Genomic DNA, 18,418 nt, shown 5'->3' on the forward strand with positions numbered 1-18,418 from the left:
AAAATTGGAAAAACCCAAAAACATGTTTATTCCTTTTGTAGTGTAGTTATATATATTGTTGTATATATTGTGTTTGTTCTATCCTTATTCACATTGAATGACTACGCCACATCCGAGACATGAGGATCATGAAGACCGCATGGTATGATCTTTCCAATCTCCTTTTTCCTCTTTATGTTAATGACTATGTGGCTTTGTTTTGATTGATGCGGTATAACAATGTGAATTTAGGACTTGCATTTAGTTTATATGTCATTTTAGTTGATAGAATCACTTGCATTAGGATGTATATATTAGTTGCATCATGGTATGTAGTTGCATTTAGATAAAACATTTTGAAAAGTGCCTAATTGAGAACTTTGACAAGAGCAACTAAGCCATTACAAATACTTTTTCAACTTAAGACTTTGTCTACTAGAATGGTTGTAAAACACCCTAGATAGTGGCATACTAGTGTCTTTTGACCCATGACCCAAAGCCTAGTCAAGGGTTTGCATGTGAGTCACCTATCCAACCCCGTGATGCGATGTGGACTTGGTTAACTTGTCTAGGTGACCTTGATTGACCTTGTGGTAAGGCAACCCAAAAATACTTTCTATCAATAAGTTTGAAGTGCTCATTTCAAAGAATTTTGTCATGTGGAAGTAATTTAATGCCAAGAAAACCTCAAATGTTATGAAATGTTGAAATGTTGAGAAATTTAGATGTTTTGATGGAGGTGTACCACTTCGATGTTCTTTGGAGAGGGATCCATTGAATTGGGCCCCCACACGATTGTGAATTCGACCGCCCAGAGACAGAGTGACTATCACCCCGAAAAGCTATTGTCTAGAGGTTAACCGGTTGCCTAATAAGCGATTGGCGAAAGCAAAGGACACTAGCCCGGAAGGGACAAACCCCATCTTAAATTTTTGAAATGTGAAAGTGAAATGAGGACAATTTTGAATACTAGTCATATCCACTCTTTGTTTATAAAGATTTGAGCATTTCATTCCCAAAAAGCCTTTTGTCAAGCCACTTTGTCGAGCTCGGGACGATCCATGACCTTTACTTTTGTAGAGAATTCGAGACTTGTCATGTCATATGCTACTAGAATCATAGGGATCATCATTCCACCACCATCCGATCGCTCTTGACGAAAGCATTTGGAAATTGAGGACGAAAGTAGTCTAGTTTAACACCATTTGGAGGTGATTTAGTGCCATCCTCTTAACCTTAGTAATTTGTTGAACTAGTATTTGTGAAGGATTATATGCTCTTAAATTTGTTCTCTCTTGGTTGCCTCCGCCACTTGATGAGGAAGTGGCTATTCCTTTTGTAGATGCATCCATTATTTGATTTTGTGTGCTTAATGTTTGGATGTGTCGCCATTTTGGCAAGACCCACCTTGCCTTGCAAGAAGGTATCCTACCTCATGGTTGTCTTGTTGTGAGTTGAAAGGGCTGAGTGAGACCCGCTAATTGTCTCATATCGGCTATGTTATTAGGTTAGTTTAAATAATGGTCCTAGTTTTTGTCACCTCTTTACTCGGGACGAGCAAAGGTTCGGTTTGGGGATATTTGATGTGACCATAATTAGCGCATATTTAGCCCCCGAATTAGCCTTGTTCCCATGCTTTTTAGTGCATATTTGGGTCATTTATTGTCTTTAGTTCTTTGTTTTGCATATTCTTTGAGATTTTGATCCCTTGGTAGGAAAGGACTGCAAATCTTGCATTTTCATGGCAAAACGAGACTAAATTGATTGAATGCAATGACCAAGCATCAAGGAGAGACAAGATTAGAAGGCCTTTGTACATATGATAGTAGATGAGCAACGTTGAGAAAGGATCCTTGCATCCCCGAGGAAATCCCCAAGGATTTTATGAAGAAAAGGGAAGAAAAGAAGAAGAAACCGTGCTGAGCTACAATCCGAGCGGATTGTCCTGAATCCGCCCGTCCTCCTCAAGCACAATCCGTGCGTCTTCCTTCAAAGACGCCCGGGTTAGCAGCCCCCCAGAATCTGCCCGGATTCCCCTGAAGACGCCCGTCTTCCCCTGCCTGAATCCGCCCGTCCCGACTCCAATACGCACGGATTCCAGTACAGCGAAATTTCGTCTTCTCCAAGCTACAAAGAAAGAAGCCCTTCCTTCGAAAAATACCGGCTTCTCCATGCTCAATCTAAAAAGTGTAATTACTAGTTTAGCCCTTAGTTAACCCTAATGCATCCACCTAATTCCCACTATAAATACCCCATTAGTCTAATTAGAAGAGCATGTTCTTCTTATCAATAATTAGAGTAGTTAATATCAATCAAATCTCTCTTTAGTATTGTAATCAACAATTAATCAAGTTCTAATACAAGTTTTATTTCCTTAATCTCTCTTTTGTTCATCCTTTATTTTGGGTAATTGAAGATTATTTGGGTTATTATTGGGAGATTGACAACTTTTCAATCAAGCATCAAGTACTTCTTTTATTCTTTGCTTTATTATTGGAATCATTAGTAGGTATAATTCTCTTAATCCCTTTTTAATTATTGTTAATTACTTTCATTTATTCATCATGTTTCCTTTTGTTGGTATGATTGACAACCTTGTTAGCATGATCAACATGATAATGAGTGAGTAGTGACCTAGTTAAGGTTAATGGGTAATTAGGGGAAACCAACATGGGGAATGATTCATGCTTAAATTAATATGCTTTCATGGTTTATTTGCTTGCTTGTTTTGATCTCAACTCATGCACATGTTATGTTTGATGAAATGTGAGCCTATGAATCCTTACATTTTTTTACCCATCACCTATCTTTTCAATGAGACTTGTAAGACATAAACCAACTCGAGTCTCATTAGACCATGCATGTTGTTGAGTAGGGAAGACTAAGTCGACTTGTAGGTGTTGTACAATCTAATCGATTCGGCTTTGGGACCCAAACTTTCCTAGGATTGTAAGATATAACCCAACTCAATCCATCACAATAATAATTACTTGCTTATAATTTGAGAACATGTTTGTATGATCAATTCCCATGATTCCCCTATGACCCCATGACACCCTAGTGCTTTTTATCAATTGTTTACAACCCTTTTAATTCATCTTGCTTATTTACTTTCATTGTTATTTAGTTAGTGACCTTCTACATCAACCCAAATTGTGACACCCCTAAGACACCACTAGTTTCAATAGAAATCTCATCTCAATTCCCGTCCCTTGGGATCCGACCTTTACTTGCCTCTTTACTAATTGTAGAGTTGTTTGTGAAGCTATAAATTGTGTTTTGATTCGGACGTGACCCAACGACAACATCTATTAATTTGTGAACACAAAACGGACCGATCAGGGATATGGCAGCAAGATTAGGACGAGGGGGAATAACAAGACAATGAATCAAAAGGATAAAGGCTAAGGAAACGAGTACGAGAATGGCATGGAGGAGGGAGAAGCATAGGGGAAGGGATACAAAAGCTAGAGGAGGACAAGAAGAAATAGTTAGACGCTTAGGTAGAGGGATAGGGAAAAGAAGAAGGAGGAGAAAAGGGGTGGATTAGGTATAAACAATGTGCAAGTGTCAGATGCATAAAAGCATCAAGCCCACATCATGGCTGTTGCAGAGGCAAATGGCGCATATCCTAATGTTGTCACTGCATTTATTGCAACGTATCTTTGTCTCGAGAAATAAACCACTCTAAGTTTCCTGAAGCAAGGTTGGATCATTAAGCTTAGTTTCGAAAAGCGTTTCATCTGCATGTTTACTTCTCAATCTGTATAGATTGAGACATGGAGAAATAAATTGTTGCCATACTTAGTTAATAGCTTATTGCGAGGCGTCAGTGTAATTGTTTCTTGTAATATAGTTGCCTGTTTGTGAGTAATTCGAACAAAAAAAGAATAATATATATGGTGGCACTACGCTTATCGAATTATCCCAGTTTTATAGAATACTAGAAAATTCTGTTCAACTCAGAAGAACCAGAGTCCTATTGAATATAGCTTAAAAAATTTGCTATATAGACACCAATTGAAAATAAGATAGCTACCTAGAAATGCAAGCGTAAAACAAAATGCACCATATAGCTTCAGAAAAACCATTATTTGGGCGGTGTATTTTGACATATACCTATATTTTGAGTGAAAATATTTAGAACTTTCTAATAAAACAGTGTTTAAGAATATATATATATATATATATATATATATATATATATATATATATATATATATATATATATATATATATATATATATGTAGTTGGACAAAGCCTTGTATATGTGTTTATGTTACTTCGCAAGGCATAACATAATACTAATGTCTTATGTATTCATATAATTGTGTTCTTTAACAATTAACCATCTAAACAAAAGGCATAGTTATATTCGGCTATTCATGCTCTCAACAAAGTTAAATACGAATTATTTATGAATAATTGTAATTTTGTTTGCAATCTGTTAATCAACTATCAAAACAATATAACAACAAGAGTTTCATTGTGATCGACACTCAACATGTAGAGACAACCAAGCCAAATAAAGATACGCTTACATGCACATGAAACGCCAACGATTAAAATATCTTGGGGGACTGTGCGCGCGATGCAACCAACTAGTATATATGAAATATATCTAAAGCCAATTAGCTTAAATGGAAGAGTATGTGCAACAATGCATATGGTGTGGGTTCGAGTCCCACATTGGCTATGAAAACACTTGTATATTGACCTTTAAGAACCAAGTATGACTCAAAATCGCAAAATGCTTGAGCCGGCTTGCCAATGACGACGATCCAAATATCCAATATATTTTTTTTCATGTTATTCCGATTATTTTAATTTGCAAACTTAAACTTTACATACCTTTCGAACTCTGAATTTTAAGTATAAGACTCAGTATTTTATCTAAACAACTCTTTGTTTTTAGTGAAAGTACAATTTAATATGAAATTTCGGGTTTAAACTTGAAAACTTATACATATATGTTGAAAACTTGAAAACATCACTAATCAAGTTAAAAACCTAAATTTTTAACTCAAGTTAAAGTTCCAAAATTTCAATATTGACGGCCTAAATTATCATCCAAGTTAAACACCAAGGTGTTTAGGTTAACAACCTATCACTTATAACATAAAAACTAATTCTTGTAAGTTCAAAACCAAATCTTATAGAGCCACTTATATAAAGGTGTTAATTCTAAGTTGAAACTAGACATTTTAACTTAAAAAATGTTAATTTTAAAATGTCATTTAATTCAATTTTAGAGTGGAAAAAAAAAATGAAAACATGCTGCCAAAAAAACTTTGCGAAGAATCCTATTCGTTAAAAGAACAACCACAGAGCCTACGTGTCGCTCTGTGGTTAAAAGTCAATAATTCAACCTTCCATTTGCTTTTCCTGAATATAACACGTTCTTTATGCAATTTAATTAGAAGATTTGCTAACATGCTTTCATGATGCTTACTCTAAATAACTCAATTATAAAACTATAGTTGCTTTACTAATAAAATTAAATTATACAAATGGACAAAATAACATATAATATAAAAATTTAATTATAAATACTAAAATTTAAATTATTTACATATACGCTATATAACATATTACAAATAAAATTATATACAACAATAAAATATCACTATTGAACAATTATCCTTTTTCAGGCTGTAAATATCACTCTTAATCTCTTATTGATAATGAGAAATAGGAAAAAAAAATGATTTAGAAATAGAGAAAATAATTAAAAACGGAAAAAATATTGCTTGAAAAAAATAAAGATAGCAGCATTTCAATTTTCAGATACCCGATTCAATTTTTCAAAATTTTAATATCCGATGTCTTCAAATATTTGAATTTAATATCCGTAATTATCGGATCGGAAATCCAAACATCCACCAAAATATCCAAAAAATAATTTTCAGAATTCAAAATTAAATGTCCCAAGATTTAAAATATTAAAAAAAAAAAGACGAAATCTCAATAACGATTTATTAATACTATGAACTATGAACTATCCTTAGCTAAACTCAAAATTTGAGATACTACATCAAAATACTCTTATTCATACTACTAGATGTAAGTTTGCCAAACAAATCTGATTCTCAATTACAAATCTCTAGCGTGTTACAAAAGGAACAAACAATACATGCTCACAACTTCAAATCCAAAATATGCCCTTCATCTTCTTATAATATAGCAAAACTCAAATCATCATCATCATCATCATCATCATCATCATCATCATCATCATCATCATCATCATCATCATCATCATCATCATCATCATCATCATCATCATCATCATCATCATTATTAAAGAAAAAGCCACTCCAATATAAAAAGCTGATGTGTTGAATTGTGGTTGATTCATCGTATTTTATACGTATATATACGCTATTAGCAAACTCCAACATACGATCGGCAGTTAAATACGTAGTACGGAGTAATAAACTACCCACTACCTCCCACTCAGCCACTCTTGCTTATCAATTGACTATTATCATCCATTCATTTCTTCCTTGAACTCAATTAATAACCCTTTGAAAGGCTGCCGCATCAATAACCACCGCAGCGATGCTTATCTGCGATGAAAATGATCAATTTCATTCTCTCGATTACAATTGTCGTCGGTAATTTCTTTTCTTTGTTTCCTTTAGAATTGTTTTAGTTGATAAGGATTGTTTTTGTAAATGTGATTTAATTTGGGGATTACTTAATAGTTTTCCTTATTGCTTTTGATGATGGCAAATTCGATTAGTGTACTACTCTTTCTTCTGGATTTGCGAAATTGATTGGCTGTGCAAATGCATCAACTTAACTAATCGAGAATTAACCTGATTAATGATGACAGGTTGGATTAGTGTCACCACCGCAACAAAACTTTTCTCTGGCGAAAATGAAGATGGCGGCATTATTTGGTATTGTTCCGATTGTTTTAAGTTTCAGATTCTAGCGTTTTGATTGATTGTGATTTAAGGTGAATGTTGGACCATTAATTTAGTTTATTTTGATATGATTGACCATCGAATAGGGATTTTGATCGAGTTTTAATCCTGAATTAAAGTATGATTGAACCTATGTTAACTGTTGTGGTCGGGTATAAATTCCACGGTTTATATGCAGAGCTTCAATTAGTATACTACCATTTCTTTTCGATTTATGAACATTTCGTGTAATTTCTCTCGATGTTATTATAAGGTTTCACTACAATTTGGGCCAATGTCAACTTTTCATGTTACGGAGTATAATTTTCTAAATTATTCTGTCAGGTAAATTCGACATAAGGGAGCAGCAACAGAGAAGCCAGTGTTTTGGGGTCGAGTCCTTTATATACGTTGCTTCTTCTTATCCATTCTATTAACTGGTATACAATCTAATTATCCATCAAGTTTCGTATATCTATTTGAAATGTTGTTAAAAATTTGTGGAACATGTTATTTCATATTCGTTTTATGACTTTTATCAAAGTAATCAACACGTCTATATATTTGATGATTATTGGTAAATGTTGAAATCTTTGATCAGAAGAAATTAGGAACTCGACATCATTCAAATGCGCCAAAATGTTTTATTAAAGCTTTTTCTCTACTGCGAATGTTTACTAATTTTTCAAATTCTAATTCAGTTATTCCAACCTTTCAATTTAAGTTCTCATGAACTCAAAATTCCTCTCTTAAATAAGGGGACTTGGATTTGAGGGGAGAGGATATAATTTCGATAAGTAAAACTGTAGTTTCTATTATTTTATTTACACTGTATATGTGATATGTTTAGTTTTAAATGAGTGTGAAAAACTAATTTCAGGTTCCTATGTTTTTTATTTTACATGTGAGTTGTTGTAAATCTAAACGCATTGGAATGTCTAACTTGTTTATTTGTTCACAACAAAGGACCTTATCCAATTTGCTTCAAAGAATGAAGCTTCTTGAAATTTATCATAATGTTAGGTAACTCAAAGGGTCAAACATGTGCATTAGGTGATGGGCATGTTTAATGAGCTCTGCTCATATTTTGAGTTCTTAAATACGGGTATCTAAATGAATTGCTTTAATATTTTGTTATCATCAATTCCATGGTCTTGGTATCATTTTTATTTTGGGCATCTAATGAAGTTATGTAATACTCCCTCCATACCGGTAACATTGACCGTTTTGCCACTATTCATGGTCGTAGGGGATTTCCGATATTATTCTTAATCTATAAGATAAGATATAGTCATGTGAGATCTTGTTTGATTTATCGTCATAAATGCTATAAAAATATCAAATTTTTATAATTTTTAATAATGTGTAACAAAATATATTTACGTTGCAAAAACGTGTCTCGATGTCAAACAAGTCGAAAAAGTCGATATTCATCGCAATGGTGTGGTATGGAGGGAGTATCGTTTAATTCTCTATTGGACCTCAATTGTGAATACAAAATGTTAAGCCAAGTACTATATCAGTTTGATGAAATAGGGTGATTAATCTTCGTCTCGATAGGTGATTGTTTTGTCAACTTAAATGCATTATTTTGTTGAAGTCTACATACGTATCTAACCCAGTTTCTTTTACACGAGATCGAGTATGTTATGGTAAGACTAAGGCATAATATGGGTTAGTGATGTTGGTTTGTACAGTGATAGGTAGTGGTGATCAGATGATTCACTATTGAATATGTTTTGCTGTAGAATTTTAATGAGATGATGATTATGTAACGATTCCGATATTTCAGAAATAACAGTAATTGGTTCAGTAAGTCTTTTTCAATGAATATGAGACCCATTTTGTTATGCTGTTGATCTCAACGAATTATGTATCCATCTCTCTTTTCTTACTAGATATTATGGTTCAATATGTCATTTTCAATTGCTAATCTTAGTCTACTCTTTAATAGGTATATTTTTGCTTGGATAGTTAGCTGTTAGCGTGTTCGCCAACTATTCAACTACTTCCTCCCACTTTTGCTGCTTTCATTCGACTTTGACGGGATGAGTCTCTGTTCTGGCCGATAATTTCTCCAGATTTAGGCGTTATAATGATGAAAACTTTGTTATCTGTGATTTTTGAAATAAAAAATCTTCATGATACCGTCGTCAGGTACCAAAAAAAAACCTAGATACACTAACAGAAGCTAGTAGCAAGTAGGGTCGATCTCCACAGGGAGATGGGAAAATGTCAGCCTTAATTAAATCCGTCTAGGTAACCAGTTCTGGGGGTTTGAATAATTTGTTCTAATCTAATGAGATCAAGAAAGAGAAAGAAAGCAAGGGAGTAGAAATTAAACAAGTAGAGAGAAAATAGCTAAGACAGTCGGTTCACCATGATTCTCTAGTCATGCAATTTAGGTCTCAGGTCAATACGGGTATGATCTATGGGGCAGTGAATATCTCCTTCCGGTCTCAATTCGCCCTAAAATACAAATAGCTTAGCTTCCGCCCTCACTAAAGTGCCCTAATGTTCGCCACGAGTCTCACCCTTTCCAATCTTCCGATCTAGGTCAAGGTTTACTGTTATTTATTAACTAATTGCGTCGACTCAATTAGACAAGAACAATTATAAGTAGCGATTAACAACATACATTAAACTAGCATCAGACCTAATGATTTGATTTACACTTCCCTTAAAATCACGGCTCCCCTATGTCTTAGCAAGAGAATTTAGCTATGCATTATCATTGAAACAGCAATACTCATACACAAGTAAGAGAGATTAAAAATGATAACAAGGCAATGAAAGATTGATAATAGCAATTGTAAGTAAAGAGAGAAAGAAATAAAAAGCAATAAATGATTATGATTAAGAGTAAAGAAAGAGTAAAGATACCGATTACAAGTTCAACATCCAAACCAAAATTCTAGAGTAAGAGAATGAGAGAGTAGTAGAGAAGAAAAATCAATCGAGGTCTAAGAGATGATGAAGAAGAGAGTATCAACGTCGTTCTTAACCTAACATATATCCTAATTACCAAGCCCATCTCGAAATAAGGTAAAAACACGCATAAATAGCAAAGTCTCTCGATCGAGTGAATTGAAACCACTCGATCGAGGACAAATCCTGAAATTCCTATCGATCGAGTAGAAAAGATGTTCGATCGAGTACTCCTTGTATCAGCCTCATCGATCGAGCATCAGAACAGCTCGATCGAGTGAATCTTCGACGGATAAAGCATTAGATCGACCAAATAATTGGCCGATCGAGCTATATTAGCACATAGGACTCTTTGGCACCTTTCGAGGTCAGCTCACGCGTCTTTAGGTGATGGATTCCAAGCTCTGATCCCTTATTCTCCAAAATGCATGCAAATGAGACAAGTTTAGGCTCGGTTTTGCTCTTTTCTGGTCCGTACCTGCAATATACACAAGACAAACCAAAGAAGACTATTCAGGGGTATTTGTAGCTAGATGCCACGTAAATAGTACAGAAATGCGTTTAAAAATGAGGTAAAATCCTTATATAAAATACTTGAGCTTCATTCAGAGTTCGGCTCGCATAGTAGATTGCATTCAAAGCTTTGTCTTTCCTTTGGCCTAGCACCGCTCCTAGTGCATAGTCACTAGCATCACACATGATCTCAAACGGCAAATCCCGATCGGGAGGGTCAGTATAATCGGCGCCGAAATCAAGGCTTGCTTTAACCTCAAAAAGCGTAAAGACACTCATCGGTGAATACAAAGGGGGCATCCTTAAGAAGCAGCTGTGTAAGTGGTTTAACAATTTTTGAAAAGTCCCTGATAAATCGGCGATAAAAGCCAGCATGACCAAGGAAACTCCTCACTCCCTTAACATTAACGGGAGGAGGTAATTGCTGAATCACTTGCACTTTTGCTTTGTCAACTTCAATACCCTTGTCAGAAACTAAGTGCCCTAAGACAACTCCCTCTTGACCATAAAGTGGCACTTCTCCCAATTAAGCACAAGGTTAACCTCGATGCAGCGCTGCAACACTTTATCAAGGTTAGACGGACAGTTAGCAAAATCACTTCCATAGAGACTGAAATCGTCCATAAAGACTTTCCATAATAGACTCAATATACTCTGAAAATATCCCCATCATGCACCTTTGAAAGGTGGCAGGGGCATTACATAAACCGAAAGGCATCCTCCGATAAGCAAAAACACACCCTGAGGACAAGTAAAAGTAGTATTTTCCTGATCATCCGGATGAATAGGGATCTGAAAGAACCCTGAGTACTCGTCCAGATAACAGAAAAACTTATGAGAAACTAACCTTTCTACCATTTGATCAATGAAAGGAAGGGGAAAGTGATCTTTCTTTGTGGCGGCGTTCAGCTGTCTGTAATCTATACACATCCGCCAGCCAGTCACTACTCTTGTAGGTATTAACTCGTTTTTGTCATTCTTGACCACAGTAGTCCCTAAGAAACTCCTTTCTTAGGAACTACCTGAACTGGATTCACCCATTTAGAATGACCGACAGAATAAATAATACTTGCATCAAGCAGCTTCATTACCTTAGCCATCACAACATCCCAACATCCTGCATCTTTTGGTTTAGCTACCCTGTCTGCAGGGCTTGTGATCTTCCTCCAGCTCAATCCTTTGCATACAAATATCGGGACTAATCCCCTTGATGTCATCCAAAGAATAATCTAATCCATAGCTTTCCTGTTTTTCTTAAGCACAGCTAACAAAGCAGTCAGCTATCATCATCAAGTTTAGCACTAATAATGACTGGATATTGCTCTGTATCATCTAAGAAAGCATATTTAATATGAGAAGGAAGAGGCTTACACTCGGGTACCTTTACCTCTATGGCGCAGAGAGTACTAATCATTTGTTCCACCCTCTCTCCTTCAGCGTAGGTGAGTTCACGCTCATCTAAAGCAACTTCAAGCAAATCCAACACAGCATCATCATTAGCATCATCATTGTTATCTGGGTTAGCTGTACACTCATCCAAAAGCATCAAAGCTTCCAACGGGTCCTTTATAAAAGAACCCGACCAGAAGGCATAGACAGACTCATCAACAATATCAACAGAATAACATGTATCATTGGCCGAGCAAGAGTACTAGGCAGACTAAAAGTGATCGCGTCATCCCCCATTTTAAGAGTCAAACGCCCTTGTTTGACATCAATAATGGCCCCAGCTGTACATAAGAACGGTCTTCCTAATATAATTGGGGTCCGGGTATCCTCAGCTATGTCTAAAACAATAAAGTCCACTGGTATAAAGAACTTGCCTACTTTCATAGGCACGTCCTCTAAGATACCCAAGGGTCGTCTTACGGATCTATTAGCCATCTGTAATGTAATGTTAGTCATTTTAAGATGACCCATATTAAGCTTTTTGCAGATAGAAAAGGGCATGACACTGACATTGGCTCCTAAATCACAAAGAGCCTTGTCGATTACTTCGTTGCCTATAGTATAGGCAATAGAGCAACTACCCGGGTCCTTCATTTTAGGCGGAGCTTTATTTAAAAGTAAGTTACTAGACTCTTCCATAAAGGCAACAGTCTCAAATTCACTAAGCTCTCTCTTACGCGTCACAATGTCTTTCATAAATTTAGCGTAAGTAGGTACCTGGGTAATAAGTTCGGTAAGAGGGACAGTTACCTGGAGGTTCTTGACCACGTCCACAAACTTACCGTACTATCGCTCAACTTTAGCGTCCTTCAGACGTCCCAGATAAGGAACTCTGGTATCAATGAGTGGGGTCGCAGGGGGAGAAGACACGGTAGCGGAATTAGATGTTGAATTTGATGTTTCGCTAGTTCTGGTGCTCGATCGAACACATTTGTCACTCGATCGAATGGTTTTTACTCGATCGAGGAGTCGATCGAGTCCCAGAATCACTCGATCGAACAACTTTGTCTGCCAAATCACTCGATCGAGAGGAATTAACTCCTCGATCGAAGTCTTCAAATTGGGCACTTCTCAATCGAGCAGGTATTGTACTCGATCGAGTAATGGGAGAAGCTAAATCACTCGATCAAGCTATATTTTCACTCGATCGAGCTGCGGGATGATATTCAGCAGGGATATCGTCTATTAGCTCCTCCAACTCGTTATCCGGGGTATCATCAGCTGTCACAACCCCGTCTTCTGGCATTTTCGGTCCATCATAAGTAAGATCGCTTCGGAGATTAATGGCGTTGATTGGGTCATATGGAGGTGGTTGATTCGCTTGGTTTTGCGCAAGTGTTAGACGCGCAACTTGCTCTCTTAGCTCTGTTATGGCGGTATTATCCTTGTCACATTTCTTCCCGAGCTGTTGCGTTAAGTTCAACACCAAGGATTTCAGCTCGGCGAACTCCCTATTTGTAGAGAGCGAATCTGGTTGCGGCATTGGAATAGAAGGGCTAGAGACACTTTTTGTTGTCAAATCCTCATAAAGTTTGGAGAATGGTACCCCTTGCTTGTATTTTAGATAGGCAATGACGCACTCTACATCCGCCATACAACCAACAGGGTCATGCCCCTCCATACCGCATCTACCACACACTATCACATGCTCAGTAATAGCACAAACTTGTTCGTGCTCACCCATAGTCTGTATAATCTCCGGACTACCTAGCCTTCCGCTAGGACTCTCCACCTCAACCACTACCAACTCGTTCACATACCTACCTCCTCGGGGATTTCCATATTCAGCAACATGAATGGCCATTTTTTCGATAAGATGCCACCCTTGATCATCCTCCACATTCTTCTGAAACCTCCCCTTGGCCGCATTATCAAGAATAGCTCTCTGGTTCGGATAGAACCCATTATAGAATTGGGTACACAAGAAAGAACCAGCGCTTGAAGCCATGATGAGGTACAGATCGGACGAGCTTCTTGAACCTGATCTAAACCCCGTTCAAGTCTTCAGTAGGTAGTTGCTCAAATGCAGTAATTTGAGCTCTCAACGCATTAGTGCGCTATGGTGGAAAGTATCGTCTGTAAAAGGCTAAGGCAAGGGAATTCCAGTCAGTTACACCGGCAGCTTCCCTGTCTAAATCTCTCAACCATTCCCGAGCATCATCAGTCAAGGAGAAAGGGAAAAGGACTCCCTTAACTCTGTCTTGTGTCACCCCAGCAGCTAGAGGAATGGTGGAGCAATACTCTGTAAATAGCTCTATATGCTTGCACGGATCTTCTCCAGATACCCCCTGAAGAGATTTCTCTCAACCAGCTCAGCTGTATATATGAGGGGTGGATTCCAAAGGTCCCCGAATTAGTAGTGGGTAACAGGAAACCTTTTGGAAGTGAATCCACCGTAGACTCTGAATGACTAGCTATATTCGGCATCCTAGCAGATAGAATTTACAACAAGGCAGGTACGACAATGTTCTCTTCTAGAACAGATATCCTGCAAAACTAATTAAGAACTAGCAAAAATATGAGATTAATCTCAAGGAATAAACTCAATAAAAGCAACAAAATTACGCCATCTCCCCGGCAACGACGCCAAAATTTGATAACGTCGTCACATACCAAAAATAAAACCTAGATACATTAACAGAAACTAGTAGCAAGTAGGGTCGATCTCCACAGGGAGATGGGAAAATGTCAGCCTTAATTAAATCCGTCTAGGTAACCAGTTATGGGGGTTTGAATAATTTGTTCTAATCTAATGAGATCAAGAAAGAGAAAGAAAGCAAGGGAGTAGAAATTAAACAAGTAGAGAGAAAATAACTAAGAGAGTCGGTTCACCATGATTCTCTAGTCATGCAATTTAGGTCCCAGGTCAATACGGGTATAATCTATGGGGCAGTGAATATCTCCTTCCGGTCTTAATTCGCCCTAAAACACAAATAGCTTCGCTTCCGCCCTCACTAAAGTGCCCTAATGTTCGCCACGAGTCTCACCCTTTCCAATCTTCCGATCTAGGTCAAGGTTTACTGTGATTTATTAACTAATTGCGTCGACTCAATTAGACAAGAACTATTATAAGTAGCGATTAACAACATAGATTAAACTAGCATCAGACCTAATGATTCGATTTACACTTCCCTTAAAATCACGGCTCCCCTATGTCTTAGCAAGAGAATTTAGCTATGCATTATCATTGAAACAGCAATACTCATACACAAGTAAGAGAGATTAAACATGATAACAAGGCAATGAAAGATTGATAATAGCAATTGTAAGTAAAGAGAGAAAGAAATAAAAAGCAATAAATGATTATGATTAAGAATAAAGAAAGAGTAAAGATACCGATTACAAGTTCAAGATCCAAACCAAAATTCTAAAGTAAGAGAATGAGAGAGTAGTAGAGAAGAAAAATCAGTCGAGGTCTAAGAGATGCTGAAGAAGAGAGTATCAACGTCGTTCTTAACCTAACATATATCCTAATTACCAAGCCCATCTCGAAATAAGGTAAAAACACGCATAAATAGCAAAGTCTCTCGATCGAGTGAATTGAAACCACTCGATCGAGGACAGCTCGATCGAGTGAATCTTCGACGGATAAAGCATTCGATCGACCAAATAATTGGCCGATGGAGCTATATTAGCACATAGGACTCTTTGGCACCTTCCGAGGTCAGCTCACGCGTCTTTAGGTGATGGATTCCAAGCTCTGATCCCTTATTCTCCAAAATGCATGCAAATGAGACAAGTTTAGGCTCGGTTTTGCTCCTTTCTGGTCCGTACCTGCAATATACACAAGACAAACCAAAGTAGACTATTCGGGGGTATTTGTAGCTAGATGCCACGTAAATAGACAGAAATGCGTGTAAAAATGAGGTAAAATCCTTATATAAAATACACGCATCACTTCATATTATCTTTTTAAAATTTAAACATTGTATATTGTTATAAAATACGGCTCACAGTCGACAACAATTGACTAAAAAGTCAAATATTGATAATATAAGTGTGTTCGAGGACATATATTTCTTAGATAATTTCGAGCTTATTATTAGGCCTGAGTTAGTCTCACATTATATCTTAATAATTTCGAAAAAGGGATGTTGCTCTTATTGATTGTGCGATAGTGGGGAAATTTCTGCCATTATAAGCTTTAGATTGGCGATTAGAGGATTGCTCATATATTGTTTTAAGTTTCGTATGTAATTGTATTTATAATCATCTTTCTTTCGTATTTAATTGTAGTTTTAAGCATCTTTAATCTATTGCAACAGGTGAATCAGGGGGAAGATGGAGGAAGCACATATCATCTTAGGATTCTTAGGTAAGTTTATCGGGCCATAGATTATCTTGCTACACCCTTCAGTGTGTGATCATTATCTGCATTTAATAGTGTTTTTCACTTGATCGTTTGTCTTATTAGTATCCGGAGTTCGATTCTCATTGTCTCAAGCATATGGACGTGCTACTTAGGAGTGTGTGTCATGCGACTTAGTGTCTCTGAGTTCTTCTGGGAGAGGTAACTCTTTTGATATTTTTGCTTTTTCTTGATTTTCTTATTAAAATGAATTATATTAGATGCATGCATATTGATCTGATCAGCTAAATACCTTGAAGATACTGATCTTTTTGCCTTTAAAATTTAAATCCTTATTTTTAAGTGACTATTAGCCTTTTAAGTGAAGGTCTTATAAGATTGAAAATCAATGGTGTAAGACAATAGGACAATAACAGTGAACTTTGTTTGATTTTGCAGAGTATAATAGTTGTCCCTGTGCACTGTACCTGGAATTACAACTCAAAGATCGTTGCGAGTATCGATAATATCAGATTAAGGCCAACGAAGAATCTCATATCAAATTATATGCCGTTTCCCATTATATGGCGATAGTGGAGGGTATTGACCGTCTTCTACATAACTATACTGAGGTAATTTAGGATGATGCTAATGTGGCCACGCCCGAGGAAAAGGAGCAGTACAGGCTGGCTTCAAATGTCCCTCTCTGATGTGTGGAAAGTAAATGTTGTTGCAGCGATATCTGGTGAGGTGGGATGCGGGCTGGGTATGGTTATCCGAGGCCATATGGGTGTGGTTGGGCATGTTGGCGTAAAGCAATTGAGACAAATATGGAATGTTGATGTTGTCGAAGCAAAGGCTGCTCACTTAGAAATGATCATGCCCAGGCTAATTGGGATACAAAAGATGATTGTAGAAAGTTAGTCAAGTATCTTGAGGCCACTAAAACAGAAGGTAGCTACTTTGGAAATATTGTTGGAGAGATTTTTTTTGTTGTTAATGACTTTGAGCATGTAGAATTAAACTTAAACTTAAACTTTGTTAGGCGGAAGGGTTTAAAGGCCACCCATTGTATGTCTCATTAATACACATTATTTTTCAACTAGAATTCGGGTGGACATATGCCCGGATTTGATTGTTGAAATTGTATCATCTGACTTTGTGACGGTTTTTCATAATTAATGAATAGATCGATCTTTTCCCTAAAAGAAAAATAGAATAAGGCTAAGGAAACTAATTGATTATGATGGAGACTGTATTATGTACTTATAATTTAGTTAATGACTTTCTTAAAATGATTACTTTTGTCAGTATTCTTTCGCGGGTGCTTAGGTAGAGATAGATCGTAGTGTGATTGCTGAGCGAGTGGTTGATAAACAGAAGCAGATTTCGATTGTTTTAGTTCACAATGAGTGGCGGTGAAGTGTTGAGGTGACTCAAATGATCAGATTTTATGTTCATGTTTCTTGAGAAACTCATTACAAAATATATTGAACTAATACTAATGATCAACTACAAAAACAGGTCCATAAGTTTAACATAATTAGTCCATCTCTCACACGTTTGACTCATAGTTGACGGGTTATCGTCAGATCACCACGGGTTATAACAACTATTAATGCCACCTTCCTGATCAGATCATCACCACTATCATTATCAACGACCACCATCACCAATGTACTCTCATCACCTCAATTTGAGCCTTACACCACCCTTCGTAATCACTTCATAAAAGATTTATATTACGACTTATAGTAAAAGTCCATTGTAAACCTATGTTGATAAACAAGTTTTTATAGTATCGCCTTATAAGCGAGGGTGTTCCAATATCTTATCCTCGGTGAGTATATGCATAAAAATTATTATAGATATTACTCCTTCATTCTAATTATTTGTTTATCTTTTTTATTCTTTGTAAGAAGTATTTTAGTCAAAGAAAAGACAAATAATTGAGAAGGAAAAACGTATATTTCCCTTTAATTGATATCAAATGTATATTATACCCGTGCATAATGCACGGGTTACACACTAGTATAGTTTAGAGTCAGCGAGTGCAGAATTTTTTTTTTTTTTTTAAATGATAGATTGGGGAGATACATATGAAATAGTTAGAAAATGAACAATTTTTTTTTTATATTAGTACTCAGTATATGTTTGATGAGGAAAAAGTGATGAAAGAGATAAAATGAGAGGGTTTGGAAATGTGATTGAATAGAGACGGCAAGCAAGAGAAATTGAGAAACTTTGAGATTTCTATTTTTATATGAAAGAAGCCCTAAAAGAGTTTCAGTCGGATAGGAGTTGGATATCCGAATATTTTATAACCCATATTCAAACAAATCCAAAATT

General features: G+C 36.5%; 1 long non-coding RNA gene across 1 annotated transcript; it reads left to right on the top strand.

The window, feature by feature from the left end:
• Positions 1-6,001: 6,001 nt before the first annotated feature.
• LOC141626211 (uncharacterized) lies at positions 6,002-17,248 on the top strand. Its single transcript, XR_012535836.1, has 6 exons — positions 6,002-6,597; positions 6,819-6,885; positions 7,237-7,331; positions 16,047-16,096; positions 16,196-16,291; positions 16,529-17,248. It is a non-coding gene; the product is annotated as an uncharacterized LOC141626211 (long non-coding RNA).
• Positions 17,249-18,418: the final 1,170 nt, after the last annotated feature.

The sequence above is a fragment of the Silene latifolia genome, chromosome Y (assembly GCF_048544455.1).
Source record: "Silene latifolia isolate original U9 population chromosome Y, ASM4854445v1, whole genome shotgun sequence".
In the NCBI taxonomy this organism is placed as follows: Eukaryota; Viridiplantae; Streptophyta; class Magnoliopsida; order Caryophyllales; family Caryophyllaceae; genus Silene; species Silene latifolia.